The 14401-nt window shown below is 44.4% G+C and overlaps 1 pseudogene; it reads right to left on the reverse strand.

The window, feature by feature from the left end:
- Positions 1 to 10087: 10087 nt before the first annotated feature.
- LOC123822749 lies at positions 10088 to 10678 on the reverse strand (annotated as a pseudogene).
- Positions 10679 to 14401: the final 3723 nt, after the last annotated feature.

Raw genomic sequence — 14401 nt, forward strand, 5'->3', positions numbered from 1 at the left:
AAAAGACTATTGTATGGTTCCATGTATTTAACATTCTAGAAAAGGCCACAATATAGGGACAGAAAACAGGTCAGTGAACAGGGGACAAGGTGCAGGAAGGAGATGACTATAACGGGGCAGCATAGGAGAATTTTTGTGATGGAATTTTTCTCCATCATGACTGTAGTGATGAATACACAACTCTATGCATTTCTCAAAACCCATAAGCCACAAAGAATGAAATTTGCTATATGTAAATTTAAACAAACAAAAAAAACAGGATGTGGGGAGAACCAGAAAAGGAATATAAACTCTAACAAATTAACCTAAGTGCATCACAGAACCACCCCAAAAGGGGTGAAGAAAAGAACCTTGGAACTTTGAAAACACTGTCTTAACAGGATATGGAAAGGCTTAAGACAAAAAGAACTCTACACAAATACTGTACTCTAATTAATAAATTTGTTTCTCAGAGGATTAGCAATTCTCAAATCACTTATGTATACACTACAGTTGAACAAAACAGTAGATACAGTGTAGGAAGGACAGCCAGGCTTCTGATAATCAGAAAAAACGTTTCAAATGAGGGAAAGGGAAAGGCTAGAATGAACCCTGTGGTGCTGGGTGGAATCAGAGGTACCAGTATGAACCCATATTTTTAAAATATGTATACAGATTGATAGACAAAGTAAATATAAATATGTGTGTATACATGGATTATTATACATGGACATATTTCTTAGCTCTGTCTGCTGAGATGGCTTAGAAGAAATGACACCCAATCACAGGGAACACACCTAGTGCCCAAATGTTGGCCTATAAATACTATGATCCATTGCAGGTAGCCAGAGCTCTTTTGGAGAAGCTGGGAAAGGGAAAATATAAGATAAGCCTTGAGGATCTTGTGGTGTGAGAAGTTAAGAAAGTGCTGACACAAGATGGAGGTACAACATTGAAAGGACACAGGAACCCAACCTGGAAGAGCTGCCAATGGCAAAAGCTGGAACACTGTGACCTACAGCATAAATGACAATGTGATTAGATTAGAGCCCATGGGATAAATACCCATGAGTCCATACCGATAAGGAAGGAAGGAAGGGAGGGAGGGAGGGAGGGAGGGAGGGAGGAAGGGGAAGGGAGGAAGGGAAAGAAGGATTAAAAGAAAAGTAAGGGGGCAGAAGGGGCAGCTTTTCCTTACAGAAAAACCCCAATTAACAAATACAGAAAAAATGAAGAAAGTACAGAATCACCATTAAACACCACAAAAATAATTATTGCAGGTAAAATTCACCAATGGATGCTATAATTAGTGGGTACAAGTTTGAGGAGAAATGGGATATTTGCATAATCTAAATCTTTCCCCCAAGATATTAACTTAAAAAAGGGGGGGAAACAGTAACTTTACAGCAGAGAAACCCAGCCCCTTAATGCAATGATCAAGGTTAACATCATAGGTCATAGATCATAAGAATTATCAACATCATCAATCTCTTGATATGATACACTGAGAAGGAAGGGCATATCCTTCTGTGGCATCTTTGCTAAAAATCCATGAGAGATCAATAGGCAAACCCAAATGGAGGGACAACCCACAAAATAACTGACTGGTATTCTTCAACAGTGACAAAATCATGATGGACAAGAGAAGACTGGGGAACTGTCACAGACTGGAAGAGACAAGGGGAAATGACAATCAAATGCCAGGTGAAATCCTGGATTAGATCCTGGGGAAGAAAAAGGACATTAGAGGAAAAACTGGTAAACTCTACATGAAGCTATAGTTCAGTTCATAGTATTATATCAGAGTTCATCCTGGTCTCACTCAGTGGACTGTGACTATGTAAGATGTAGACATGAAGAAAAGCTAGGCAAAGAATAGAGGGCAATCCTCCGTACAATTTTTACTTCTCTGTAAATCTAAACTTATTGCAAAATACAAAGCCTTTTCAAAGTACATAAAGTCATCTGACATCGTACGTTGACCTGTCACTGGTACCGTTTAAGGCTTATTCAGTAACAATGTGGACTTACAAATGGAAAGAGCTACGCCCAATTGGTGCATGGGCCAGCAACCTAGCTGATTCTCTCCCTGGTTCTCTTCCACAGCAGCCAACAAGTTTGGCCTGAATTCCAAGGCCTTGGACTTCACTGGACTAGAGAAAGGAAGAGGAAAGGGAAGCCAATAGCCGTAGGGATGGAAGCTGCTTTCCTGTGCTCTTCTTCTAAACTGCTCTTGCCTCCGGCGCTGTGCAGCTCAATCCTCTGCGGAAGCTACCCACTCTTCTATTGTGTCCAAAAGATTATGGGATGATATAGTCAAGTTTGTAACTATACCACCAGTTTCTGCCTTCAGAATTTTAAAAATGATCCCCGTATTTACAAATCTGAGCTTACATGTCATATTTGTGAGGAAATAACTAAGTAGCTGCCAGGCGATAGCAAGACTGTTCATGTTCAGAAGCTCTTTATGTACAAGCAGGTTAGATCCTGAAAGGCTGTTCTTAAGTGCACTGTTTGTCATCCAGTTGCCTAGGAAGGCTGAGGCTTGCAGCCCGAAGATGGGTGCCAAGCGAATAACAGTGTTTTAAAAGCAAGCATATGCTCCTCCTCTTAACTGGTGTGTATTCTCTCATGTATATTGCCCCCTACATTGAAAGTGCACTGAGAGAGATAGTATCTGCAAACTCTCCTTAGCAGCTTCATATCCCCCACCCCACTGCACTTTGAAGTCAGGCAAATTCAAAGGGGGCTTGTACAGAGAAAATAGCCATGGCTTGGGGCAAACATTTCATCACTCCAGCCTCTAAGACTTTCTTCAAAGAAACTCTGGGTGTGCTCCTGATGGAGGCTGGTGGAGTCTTTGTTGAGTGGCGCCTCCAAAACACGACACTTCAGATCCTTTCATTTTTGTCCATTCCTTGACCTGGCTGATTACTTCTGACTACAGGGCAAGGCAGGTTTTATACATGACATATGGCCTTTTGTCCTTTAGAATCTGGCCTGATGGGAAATGATGGTACATTCATTGTTTTTTTCACTGTTTTCCATTTTTTTTAAAAAAATTATATTTTGTCTGTAATTGAATGGATTAGTAAATTTTTTTGTGAACATACTGGGGTTAAAATGCTTGTAAAACACCCCAGGCTCACAACGAACAGAGCATGCAGCCTGTGGGCCTGTGCAGCCAGGAACCCTGCTGGGTCAGTGGTGGCAAGCACAGCTTTGCAGATCACCATGGACGTTCTCAAAGACAGGGCATCTGTACTGCCCAGGAAGAGCAAGAAGGCAGTCATCTAAAGTTGGTGCTTGGTGCACTCTTTTCAGAATCAGTCAAGCAGATGGTTGACACAATTATCTGGAGGGTTTGGAGAGGAATTTACCTATCTATGTAATTTTTTAAAAGAATCAAAAATTGGTCCAGAAATTTAAAAAGTAGATTATATTAGCAAAGCACTTACTATGAGTCAGGCACATGTATTTTCTCACTGAATTCTCAGAACAACTTTAAGATACAGGGGTGGGCAAAAGTAGGTTAAATTACCAGCCATCATTAACTGAAAGATAAATCATAAGTAAGGACATGAAAGAATAAAAACAGTAAGAAGACAATACAAATAAATAATACAATAATTAATAAGTAAACAATAATACAACAGGAACTGTTTCATGTACCCACAACTAAAAACTTACTTTGCCCACCATCCATCCTCATGTTAGATGACATTATCATTTCCACATTACAAATAAGGAAACCAAGACACAGATAGGTAAAGTAACTTTTCCAAAGTCATACAGCTACTCAGGGGCACAGCTGGAATTCAAACAAACCTGGGTCTCTTGCAAAACTCTTTTTTCTTTTTTAAGATTTTATTTATTTATTTTTAAAGAGAGGAGAGGGAGGGAGAAAGAGAGGTAGAGAAATATCGACCAATTGCCTCTTGCACACCTCCAACTGGGGACCTGGCCTCCAACCCAGACATGTGCCCTGACCAGGAATTGAACCAGTGGCCTTCCCGTTCATCAGCTGATGAGCTATGATGGTCCACTGAGGCACAAGCAGCCAGAGCTGACTGCAGAGCTCTTAACTTCCAAGTTAAACTTTCAAGGCAACCCCCTCAGCCTCAGGTTAATTCTGTGGAGAAATAAGTGTATTTCTGTACTCAAAGCTTTGTGTACCTTTTTCCTCACAACACTCTCACCAAGGGCTGGCACCATGAGCCTGTGCCTGCTTTAGAACATCCCCGCTGTGGGGTCACCTCCCTATCACAGCGGAGAACTCCTCTGTCCCCTGACCCCGCACCTTAAGAATCACCACAACTGAGAGCTGATGGGGGCAGTCTGCTGGTGGGTCTTGCTGCAGTGGCTCTCGGCCAGGGGTGGTTTGCCCCACAGGGGACATTTGGCAATGTCTGAAGATATTTTTGATTATCACAATTTGGGGTTGGGGAGCAGCCTGGGATGCTACTAAACATCCTATAGGGCATAGGGGCAGGTCCTCACTCCCTCATCCTGGTCCAGCCCAAGATGTCAATGTCATTGAAGCTGAAAAACCCTGCACTAAAGAAATCAGTAATACTCTTGAGCCTGTGTCTGCAGCTTGGCCTGGGAGGAAGACTCCCAGCCATTGGAAACATATCTGATGGGTTATCTCATCTGGGAGGGGAGAGAGCTATCGCTGGCTCACATTTGGGCACTTTCCATCCTGCTAATTAGTGTCTTGGTGGATTGCCTGAACTGACAGCCTCCTTTCCCCCTTAAACAGCAAGTTGGCAAGCTTGTCCAATTCAAAATACCATCCTGACAAGCAAAGCAAGTGATTCAACAAGGTGACTCTTTCTGCTGTGCAGCATAAGGGAGGGAGGCATATTTTAGGGACATCAAGGGGGTGGTTTGGTGAGAGCAGAGTCACGTTGATAAGGTTAAAGGGGCATTGGCAGGTAAGGCCAGGAGGAAACATTCCCTCAGAGGGGAAGAGGGGAACTTCAAGGAACTCTGTGGGCCCCACACCCTGTTTGGGCAGGCAATGAGCTCACAACACTAGCACCAAGGGAAAAAGCGGGGCTAGCACCAGAAATACCCGGAAATACAGTGGGCCACTCCAGTGGCTAAACAGGATGAATGTCACATTTACATCATGAGAAGTATAAGGTCAGAGTTATGACTGCCTCGAAGGAACCAGCCTGGGGAGTCACAGAGACCTGCCTGGTTTTGAGTTCCAACTTTGAAAGGACCCCACCCTGGGACTGCAGGCAGGAAACCATCTCTCTGAGCACAGGACTAATTGTAACAGCCACTCCACAGGGGTGTCCTGAGCCTTAAGGTGTGACATGTGTAACAAAGCTGCTTCCTTGCCCCCTCCGACCCTCCTCCCTTTACTGTGAGTCCAGAGCAGAGGACTGGCCTCCCTGAGAGCCTAGCCCCAAGAAGGCCACACTGGGGGGCCTGAGTCAGAGCCCAAGAGAGGCTTCTTATTAAATAGAATTTACCTTGACGAATCATTCCATGGTGTCCATGGAATGGCACCTCAAAGTTAAGTATCTTTGATTCAAGGATTCAGAAAAGGACTCCTTGAGACATACTTAGTATGCCCCAGCAGTCACCAAAACCCAGATTGAAGCTAATGAGAATCAAGTTCCAGGCCTCCCAGCTGCACATTCGTGGTCATTTGCTTTTGTAAACTTGGCAATGGTAACACACTATGACTTTAATTGCTTAAGACTGCTGCTCTTTGGGTGACTCCGGAGTGGCCATGGGCAATTTTGGGATCTGGCCAAAAGGAATCTCAGTTCGCGATACCTGTGCTTTGGGTTAAGATATATTTATAAATCTATAAACTGTGTTTATAGTTAGTGACTACTGGTTGTTCTGGAGTAGAGAGGGTTTGGGGAATATTTCCAGGGCCCACTGTGCCCACGGACTGGCCTGGAGATGTGAGGGCTCAGACCCGGAGGTCAGGTTGATATGAGTAGATCCTGCACCTGAGGTATTGTGGGCCAAGGCAGGGGACACAAGATGGGAAATGCAGCCAGCACAAACCAGTCAGAAGCTAGTCCAGGGAAATTTTTTCAATCATCAACCTTGGACAATTCTAGGCACACTTAAAATTGATGACTGGTCAAGATGAAAGTTCTCTCCTTTCAAGAAGAATATGAGGCCATCAAAAACATGTACCCCAAAATGCAAGATAGCGTAAAAGGATTTTAGAGGTATGCTAGGCAAATGATTTTTTTTCTGAATTTTGTGATGCTTTAATGCCTAACTTTGTATATACAATTTTATATTTTCTTCAAAAGGGCCTCCCAAATTATATAAGCTTCAGGCTCTAGAAAACCAGGATCCATCCCTTTAGGTCACATATTTTCATCTTTTTGAGAGAGTAGAGTGGGGGAAAGGTGAGGAGGGAGACAACTAAACTCCATAACTAAACTTCCTGAAATATTTCAGTGACACAGTGAACCTAGAAAACTGGAAATCCTTTATGGATTTGTTCTTTCTGAAAAGAGTTAAATGAAATGAGAATTTCGGGCTCCAGACTATGCAGGTGGATTTTCTGGGAAGGCTGAGTCGATATTGCATACTGTTTGGGGAAAATACTTTTTCTATAGTGTGAAATCAAACACACCTATGTTTTAAAAAAAAAGTTGGCCATTTCTGCTAAGGTCTTTTATCTGTACTTTATCTATCCCTTCCCTCCAGCAAAGATTCTAAACTCTATTTACCCCCACTATTGTAGCTTTTGTGCTAAAATCAAACAAAGTCAGCATATAACTACTTTTTGAAAGCATGAAGCAACACCATATAAGTTGGAGAAAGTGAAAGAACCTCTTTCTTTCAAATGACTGAGCAAGGAAACATTCATGTAGGCTGAGTCCTCCCTGTTTCTGTTCTTAACCACAGAAGGTCTTAAAGGAGACAAAAGCTTAATGTTCGTTTTCATTTTCATGAAAACTCCAGAACAGCCCACAAACTCACTGTGTCTTTTGCGCCCCAACTGAACTTTGATTGGGCCAGAAGCATGAATTTAATAAGGAAGCGACAATTTGCTTTCTACTAATTTCAGAGTTCTGCCTTCCATTTCCAAAGCCACGGGGCCCAGTGCTTGCTCCTCCCTCAACTCAAAGGCCCGGACGCTGCAGCCTAGGAGCCCTCCAGGTTTGCAAAACGGGGGCTCCAGCTGGCAAGTGCGCAGCAACAAAAAAGCAAGGGAATGGTTGTTGGCTCTTTTCCTTTACTCGGAAAGCTCTGAGCAAGATTAAGACACCCACCCACTCCAATACCTTCTATCGCAGTCCTGCTTGTTTTGTAAAAATTGAACTCGTGTTTTCAAAACCTGTATTTTCACCCAGGGCGTCAGCATTAGTTAACGACTGCCAGCCGGGTTCAGAATCTCAGCACCACGTGACCGGGGCACGTGACTTGGAGCCGCTGCGGTTCTCCTTTGTATCTGAAGAAAAAGATCAAGCTTATTGTTAAACTAATAGCTAGTGCGGCTGGTCTTGGCATAGTGATTCCTGGAGGGTCACACCTCGCGCTGCGGGCCTGGGACCCGCCCCCAGCGTTCCAGCCTGCAGGCTCCCCTCGGTCCGTGCAGGGAGGTGATTTCTAAGCAACAGAAAACAGTTTTTTGTTTTCTAAAGTGAGAATCCATTTCCCACTTGGAAATTGTGTGATAATCCCGAGAAAAGAAGACTCAATTTCTCCAAGCCAAGTTAGCCCTCTTGTTGGCTTAAGGTAGAAGACTGAACACACACCGATAAAGAAAGAAAGAATAAGTAAATCCAATATTTGTTTTCCAGCTGAAGATGGACACTTTCTCCCTCTTTGGAAAAAGTCTGTGAAATATGCTCTTCGTTACTTACAAAACCTGGAAACTAAAAATGACATTTTTTTTCATTTAAATTTTAAATGGCATGTTCAGTTTGTGGGTTTTTTCACCTAAGATATGTAAAACATTAGCAGTTAAATTTCGACTCAGCACATCCTGCAAAGGAGAGAGCAGAAGGATTGGGTGGGAAAAGCTGGGTGCCCCTTGGCAGGTTTGGTTGTATGTGTGGATATGTAAATATGTGCAATGGCCTCAAAAAGTTCCCCCCAAGCCCACCCTGGAAGTGGCATCCTTACTATGCACATTTTAAACTGGTCCCCACCACCATTCCAGTCGTCCCCTCCCCCATTTGGAAAAAGCCTGGCAATACTTTTGCTTTCTCGATCTCTAAGGTAGTGTTCAGTGAGGGCTCAGTTACAAAAGAGGAGGGAGGAGCAGCACTGGTTATCGCTGCCCAAGGCCTTCTCTAAGTGAGACTGCCAAGGGCTTCCCCGTAGCAGTCACTTCCCAGCAGTGCTTGTCCTCTAGAACAGCAGGTGAGCCCATTCTCCAACCCAGGCCAGGTCTCAGCTGGGGACAGTCTTCATGGAGTGCCTCCTCTGCCTGGTGCTATTCCAGGTGAGGGAGGGAGGGACCCCTGCTGCCACCCACAGACCCTCACTCCGGAAAGAGGATGTCATCTCCCAGAAGCCACACCCAAGAGACCTGCCCCGGCCAGGAGACTGGGATGGGGACACAGCTCCTCGGGCTCCCGTCTGTATCATGGCCATGGCTCAGAAGACGGGGCCCTCCTTTCCAGGCCACTAAGGCCTAATGAATTTGCCAGCTGATGCTTTGGAAGCAAGAGGCACATCTTTGCAAAGGAGAGAGCAGATACAGGTAGGAACTTGTTTCTTAGAGACGCTCTAGGTCAGCACGAAGGATAATGAGGTCCCTGCTGCTAATCCCGCATGGACAAGAGTCGTTGGTGTGGCTAGCTTGGCTCGTGGCTGCTGGCAGCCTGACGAGAAACACTGCAGAATTCTTCAGGAGTGACCTTTCCGTGAGCTGTGATGAAGATGTTGCAGGACAGAGTTCCAGCCAGTGCAGCAGCGCCCTCCACTTCCCGGCCTCTCCAACAGTCCTCCTTCAGGACTCCTGAGCAACTCTGGCAGGAGCTGCCGAAAGGGCAGCCTGTCCTAGTGCCAGAGGGGCAAGGTGTAGCCTCAGGCCGCCTTCCGAAGGACAAGATGCCAATTTGTTTGTACTCTTCAATGAGAGACAGGCATGGGAACTTCTCTCCTTTGACAGGGCCTAGGCAGTGCTTCTGGCACCCTGAGTAAGAACCGGCCAGGGGTCAGGAAGGGAGAGGCTGAGGGAAAGAATGCAGCCATCATATTCTTAATGAAATCTTCATTAGAGTTTGATGGACATTCAGTAGACACCCCTCTCTCCAGAAGTGTATGCCACACCAAAGGAAGAGGAAGATGACAAGCTTAAAAGTCAGAAATGCAGGCACAGTGGTCTGCTGACTGAGAATGATCCTTTCTACAAGGACCTCAGAGAAGATCCTTGATATCCCTGTCTGATCAGCAGGACTGATATGAGAACTTAGCTACTCAAACGTGGCCACCAGCCATCCCCAGCCCTGATCTGTGCATCTGCAGGAGGGGTGGCTCATGTTGGAGGAAGGGAGAGCACAGGCTCTGGCCCTGGGAGCTCAAGGTTTTTGAAACCAGATTTCTTTTCCCAGCCTATCTCAACAACTCCTCGTAGTCCCCGGTTTTCCTGATAAGAGCAGTAATAGCCTTCTCCCCTCTGTAGACAGGGACCAAAGGCAGAAACTTGGTAACACCTTCAGCATCAAGTCCTTGAAAAATTAAAGAACATTCATGTCTTCTCCAAGCTAGCCTCTTGCAAAGACCTGCACTGCCAAGAGTATCAGAGTGGTACAGCCGTTATGCAAAACGACATGGCAGTTCCTCAAAAAAGTAACCAGAGAGTTACCATAGGATCCAACAATTCCACTTGTGGGAATATGCTCACAAGAACTGTCAGCAAGGTCACAGATATTTGTGCACTCACGTCCCAGCAGTCCCAGCATCTGAAGGTGGAAGCAACCCAAGTGTCCGAGGATGAACGGCTAGACAAAATGTGATGTGTACATACAATGGAATATTTTTCAGCCTTAAAAAAGAAGGGACATTTTTTCACTACAGGGTTTTCATTGGATCTTTAAAATATCACAAATAGGTCTTAACATCATCCAGCAACTTGCCGTTTTTGTAGCTAGATAACTAGGTATTACTTATTAGCCCCCTAAACTGTTCCTTTTTCCGAAACATAGATGCCATCCCAAATTTTTCTAACACCCTATTTTTAAAGGTTGTGTCTTGCTGAATCAAAGCAGCTAAATTCGATATGAGTTCATTGTTGTTACCTTCGAGAATTAACTCATCTTTCTGGCCTTGAGATACTGAACCAGTAACGCCTGGCCTCATCTGAACCCAGCAGATGTATTTTTCACCGAAGACATTTCAGATTTCCACAGGAGGCCTGTTCTGGACAGCGACGTTGCTGAGGAAGCGAGTGTACATAGACCTCATCCTGTGGCAGAAGCCCAGTGTAGCACCCCTGATCATGTTCTGTACGTGACTGCAGATAGTGTGAATGGTGGCCAGTGCCTTTTTCATTTCCCCATTTGTCAACCTGGAGCCTCTTCTTTTTCTATCCAAGGAGACAGAGTTCTGCATTGATGTGGTTGAAGTTCTTCCACAGGGTGCCTCTGGGGCCCTTCTCAATAACTGTACACCCCTTCAGAGTGATGTTGACATTTTCGGGAATGTCGACATGCTGACTGATGAGAATGGCCTTCATTCTCACAGAAGATGTGGCAAAAATAGAGGAAGGAAATTCTGACACAAGCTACAACATGAATGAACTTGAGGACACTGTGCCAAGTAAAATAAGCCAGTCACAAAAGGACAAATACTGTGCAATTCTACTTATATGAGGTTCCTAGAGCCAAATTCTTAGAAACAGAAAGTAGAATGCTGTGTGCCAGGGGCTGGGGAGAGGGCAGATGGTAAGTTAGTGTTTAATGAGGACAGAATTTCAGTTTGGGACAGTGAAAAAGTTCTGGAGATGGATTGCAGTAATTCACAACAATGTGAAGGTACTTAATACCACCGATCTGTACACTTAAAAATATTAAAATGGTAAATCTTATATGATGTGTATTTTACCACAATAGAACGCATTTTTTAAGCATGTCAGATGATTGAATGGACATTTTTGGAGTTTCAGGTAACCCCAAACACTCTTTGCCCTAGAAGTTGTGTCCATCATAGCAGCAGGATCTCTGGGAATTACCCACCAATCCTAACCCTTCTGATGGATGTCCAAGGAGTTGAAATTAAAAAGTGGTCACATGGACCATGACACCTTCTCTCTTGGCCTTCAGCCTAGTTCAGTGATGCCTACAGCCCAGAGACATGAGGACTTAGTCTTCATTGGGCCATTCTCACCCTCACCAGCCCTCTGGCCCCTGATCTGACTCACTCGCAAGAAAAATGATAGCATATGAGTAAGATAAAGGATTAAACACCACTTGCCTGACCCGTTTCCACTGCTTTCCATGGAAAATGTTATAGATCTGCAACAAATCACTGTGCCTGCATTTGTAAGTTTTCTCTCGCCTATTAACAGACAGGTGTTGCAGGTCATGGGAAATGCCTGACGCAGTGTTGGCACCACAGCTGGGCTTTAGGAATATGAGGGAAGAACATCCCAGGAAGCACGAGAGAAGAGATTGTAGACAGCGAGTTGTAAATGTCCTCTACCTTGGCTTTAAGACTTAACATACAATAGAATAGTGCATGTTACCAGAAACAAAAGGAGCCTTCTATACTTATATAAAGGGCTCCAATTTCACACCAACAGGAAATCCCTCAGTGGGGGTGTGGTGAAGAAGGAAACTTGATTTAGTGCAAACAGCTCAACTGTGATACGGCATGGCTGTAAGAACAGCAAGGCTGTAGAACTGCTCAATAGTGTTAGAGCTCAATTATGAAGCAGTATGGCTGTGAAACCACACAGCTGTTAGGGGCTATGGGGAGAGGCAGCCCTGGGGCCAAGCCTCTCTCCAGTTAGACAGCTTTGCTCTGTACCAGTCTACTTGGCCCTGAGGCAAGGTATCTGCTGGCAAGGTATCTTCAGCATTTGGCTCCAGCAGGGGAAACAGTCTTCAGTCTTCAGTGGAAAGGAAAAGTGCACTCCCAGAGCCAAAGGGCAGTTGACTTATATAGACAGAAGTCCCCACTCCTGGTCCCTGATTGGTCCATCCTCACGCAAATTTGATTGATCCAAAAGACACTACTCAGATTGGTCAGAACGGAGATTCTGATTGGTCTGTAGAGATGCTGATGGGGGGGATATAGCTGCACAGTTCCAATTGGACAGGGAAAGCCTCAGTTGTATTGGTTGAAATAGAACACCAGGAACTCCTTTATATAAGGGCTGGCTCAGATGGCAGAAATGCAGTGCAGGCAGGCAGTTCAGTGCAGAAAGCAGGCAGCTTAGTGCAGATTTCTTCCTGGAATGTGGTTTGTGTGACAGGCCCCTGTGTACAAATGGCTGCTAGGCTCTGTTTTTTGTTTTTTGTCTTTATAGCCCAGTTAGCCATCAGGAACCCTTCTTAGTAGATATTTTCTTTTTTAGGGTCCACAGTACTTAATAATTCTAAGTAAACAGGGTCCTTTTAGCTGCAAGAAAGGAAGGGTAACCCTCACAAGGAAAAGCCACAGGCATCCTTGGAAGAAGTTAAGCTAGTGGTTAGGACAGCCTCAAATTGTTATCTATATTAAGAGCTGACAGTCGCCATGAGTAATCCATAAACCCAAAAACAGGTCATGTATCGGAGACTTCTGCTGCAGCTCTATAGCAGACTTGACACCTTCATTGGGTCAGACCTATGCAGAGCCCAAAATGAAGAACCTCAAGTAGACTGAAAAATTGTTAGGAAAAACATACAAATGACAAAGCCATAAAAATAGTATGAACTTCTCTCACCTACCTGCCTCATTTTGTGGTCATGCTTACTTACCTCTATGCTTGTCTTTAACAAATGTTTGACTCATTTGGGTGGATTATTATTATTATTGTTATTCTGGATGTTCCACAGATAAAGCAATCATTTTTTAAATTACTTTATTGTTGTTCAATTACAGTTGCCTGCATTTCCACCCCACCACTCTCCCATCCCCAGCCAAACACACCTCCCTCCCTTGCTTCCACCCTCCCCCTTGGTTTTGTCCATATGAAGCAATCATTGTTATTTTCCAAGTCCCAAATTAGAACTTCTAGTGTAAGATTTATGCAATATACTCAGGCACAGAAGAAGATAGATTATTTCAACCCAAGACTGTCTGGAAAATTCCAGGTTGTGTGCAACCCTTCTCATGGGCCCACTATGGACAAACCATTCAGTGTTAACTATGAAGCTTACCCAGGTTCCTGTATCTTTTGGAGTTCTACAAGAGTGGTGTTTATCCAGTTAACATGAGTCCTGGTTGTTATATCCAATTCAGTGCCCAGACACACAGTGAGCTCCTAAACATAAACTGTTAAGTTGAGTGCTGTGAGGAATAGAAACGTGAAAGGGGAATACCCCTGATCCCCAGGAGCTCAGGAAAATGAGGGGATGGGAAGGGCTGTCCTCATGCTGAGCACAGGGTACTCAGGGGAGCTCAGGGGAGCTCAGATTCACCAATAACACCTGACCTGTGCCTTTAAGGTTGTGATGGTGCTTAAGGTATTTATACTTAATTAGGGCCTAGAAAGTAACAAATAAAGCATGCATGGAAAGCTTCTTTCTGAAAGATGATTAGATATGGAAAGGAAAATATAATTCGAGATAAAGAAAGAAAGGCATTCTGGGATGAGGAAGCCACACAGATGGACTGAGCAGAGGCATGAAATGCCTCCTACCTTAAATTCCCTGTCTCTTGTAGATTTGAGCTTTCCAAGTTGGTCATCTTAAGACCACAGCACTCATCCTAGTCTTATTTCTAAGGCTCAAAGTTGCAGCCTAGAGGAAGTAGAAAACCAGTACTCAGAAGTCTAAAACGTGGCTTTGACTTGCCTCATCCCTCACCTGGAGTAAAAGGGGACACAACATCTGGTATAGCTGCAGGGTAGAGAGTGGCAGATGCTATATCTAGACACAAAGGTTGGAAACCAATTTCAAAGGGCCCCATATCATAGCCTGTGCCAACAAGTTGCTACATTTCTCATAAGCAGAGAATGTCTGTACCTTATCAATTGTTCCATTTCCAACTTCATGCAGAAAGGCCATCTTGAGGCCAGAACAGACATTGTGGAAGGTGGTGATTTGCTAACTATTCTGATCCCCCCCCCACCACTGTGAATAAGTAGGGAGGCAGCAGAGGGACATATGTGCACAAAAACAGGAAGAAATGATAGATGGCTGTACTTTGCCTCATCAACTTTTATCCAAATTAATGGCTTTTTGCTCTCTTTCACTGCTAAAATTTATAGTCAGTCCCTTATGTACCCGAGATTGGACTCCCAGATGGGGTGGTGATACATCTCAGGCCA

Source organism: Phyllostomus hastatus, unplaced genomic scaffold (assembly GCF_019186645.2).
Source record: "Phyllostomus hastatus isolate PE091 unplaced genomic scaffold, TTU_PhHast_1.1 phas_contig_41, whole genome shotgun sequence".
In the NCBI taxonomy this organism is placed as follows: Eukaryota; Metazoa; Chordata; class Mammalia; order Chiroptera; family Phyllostomidae; genus Phyllostomus; species Phyllostomus hastatus.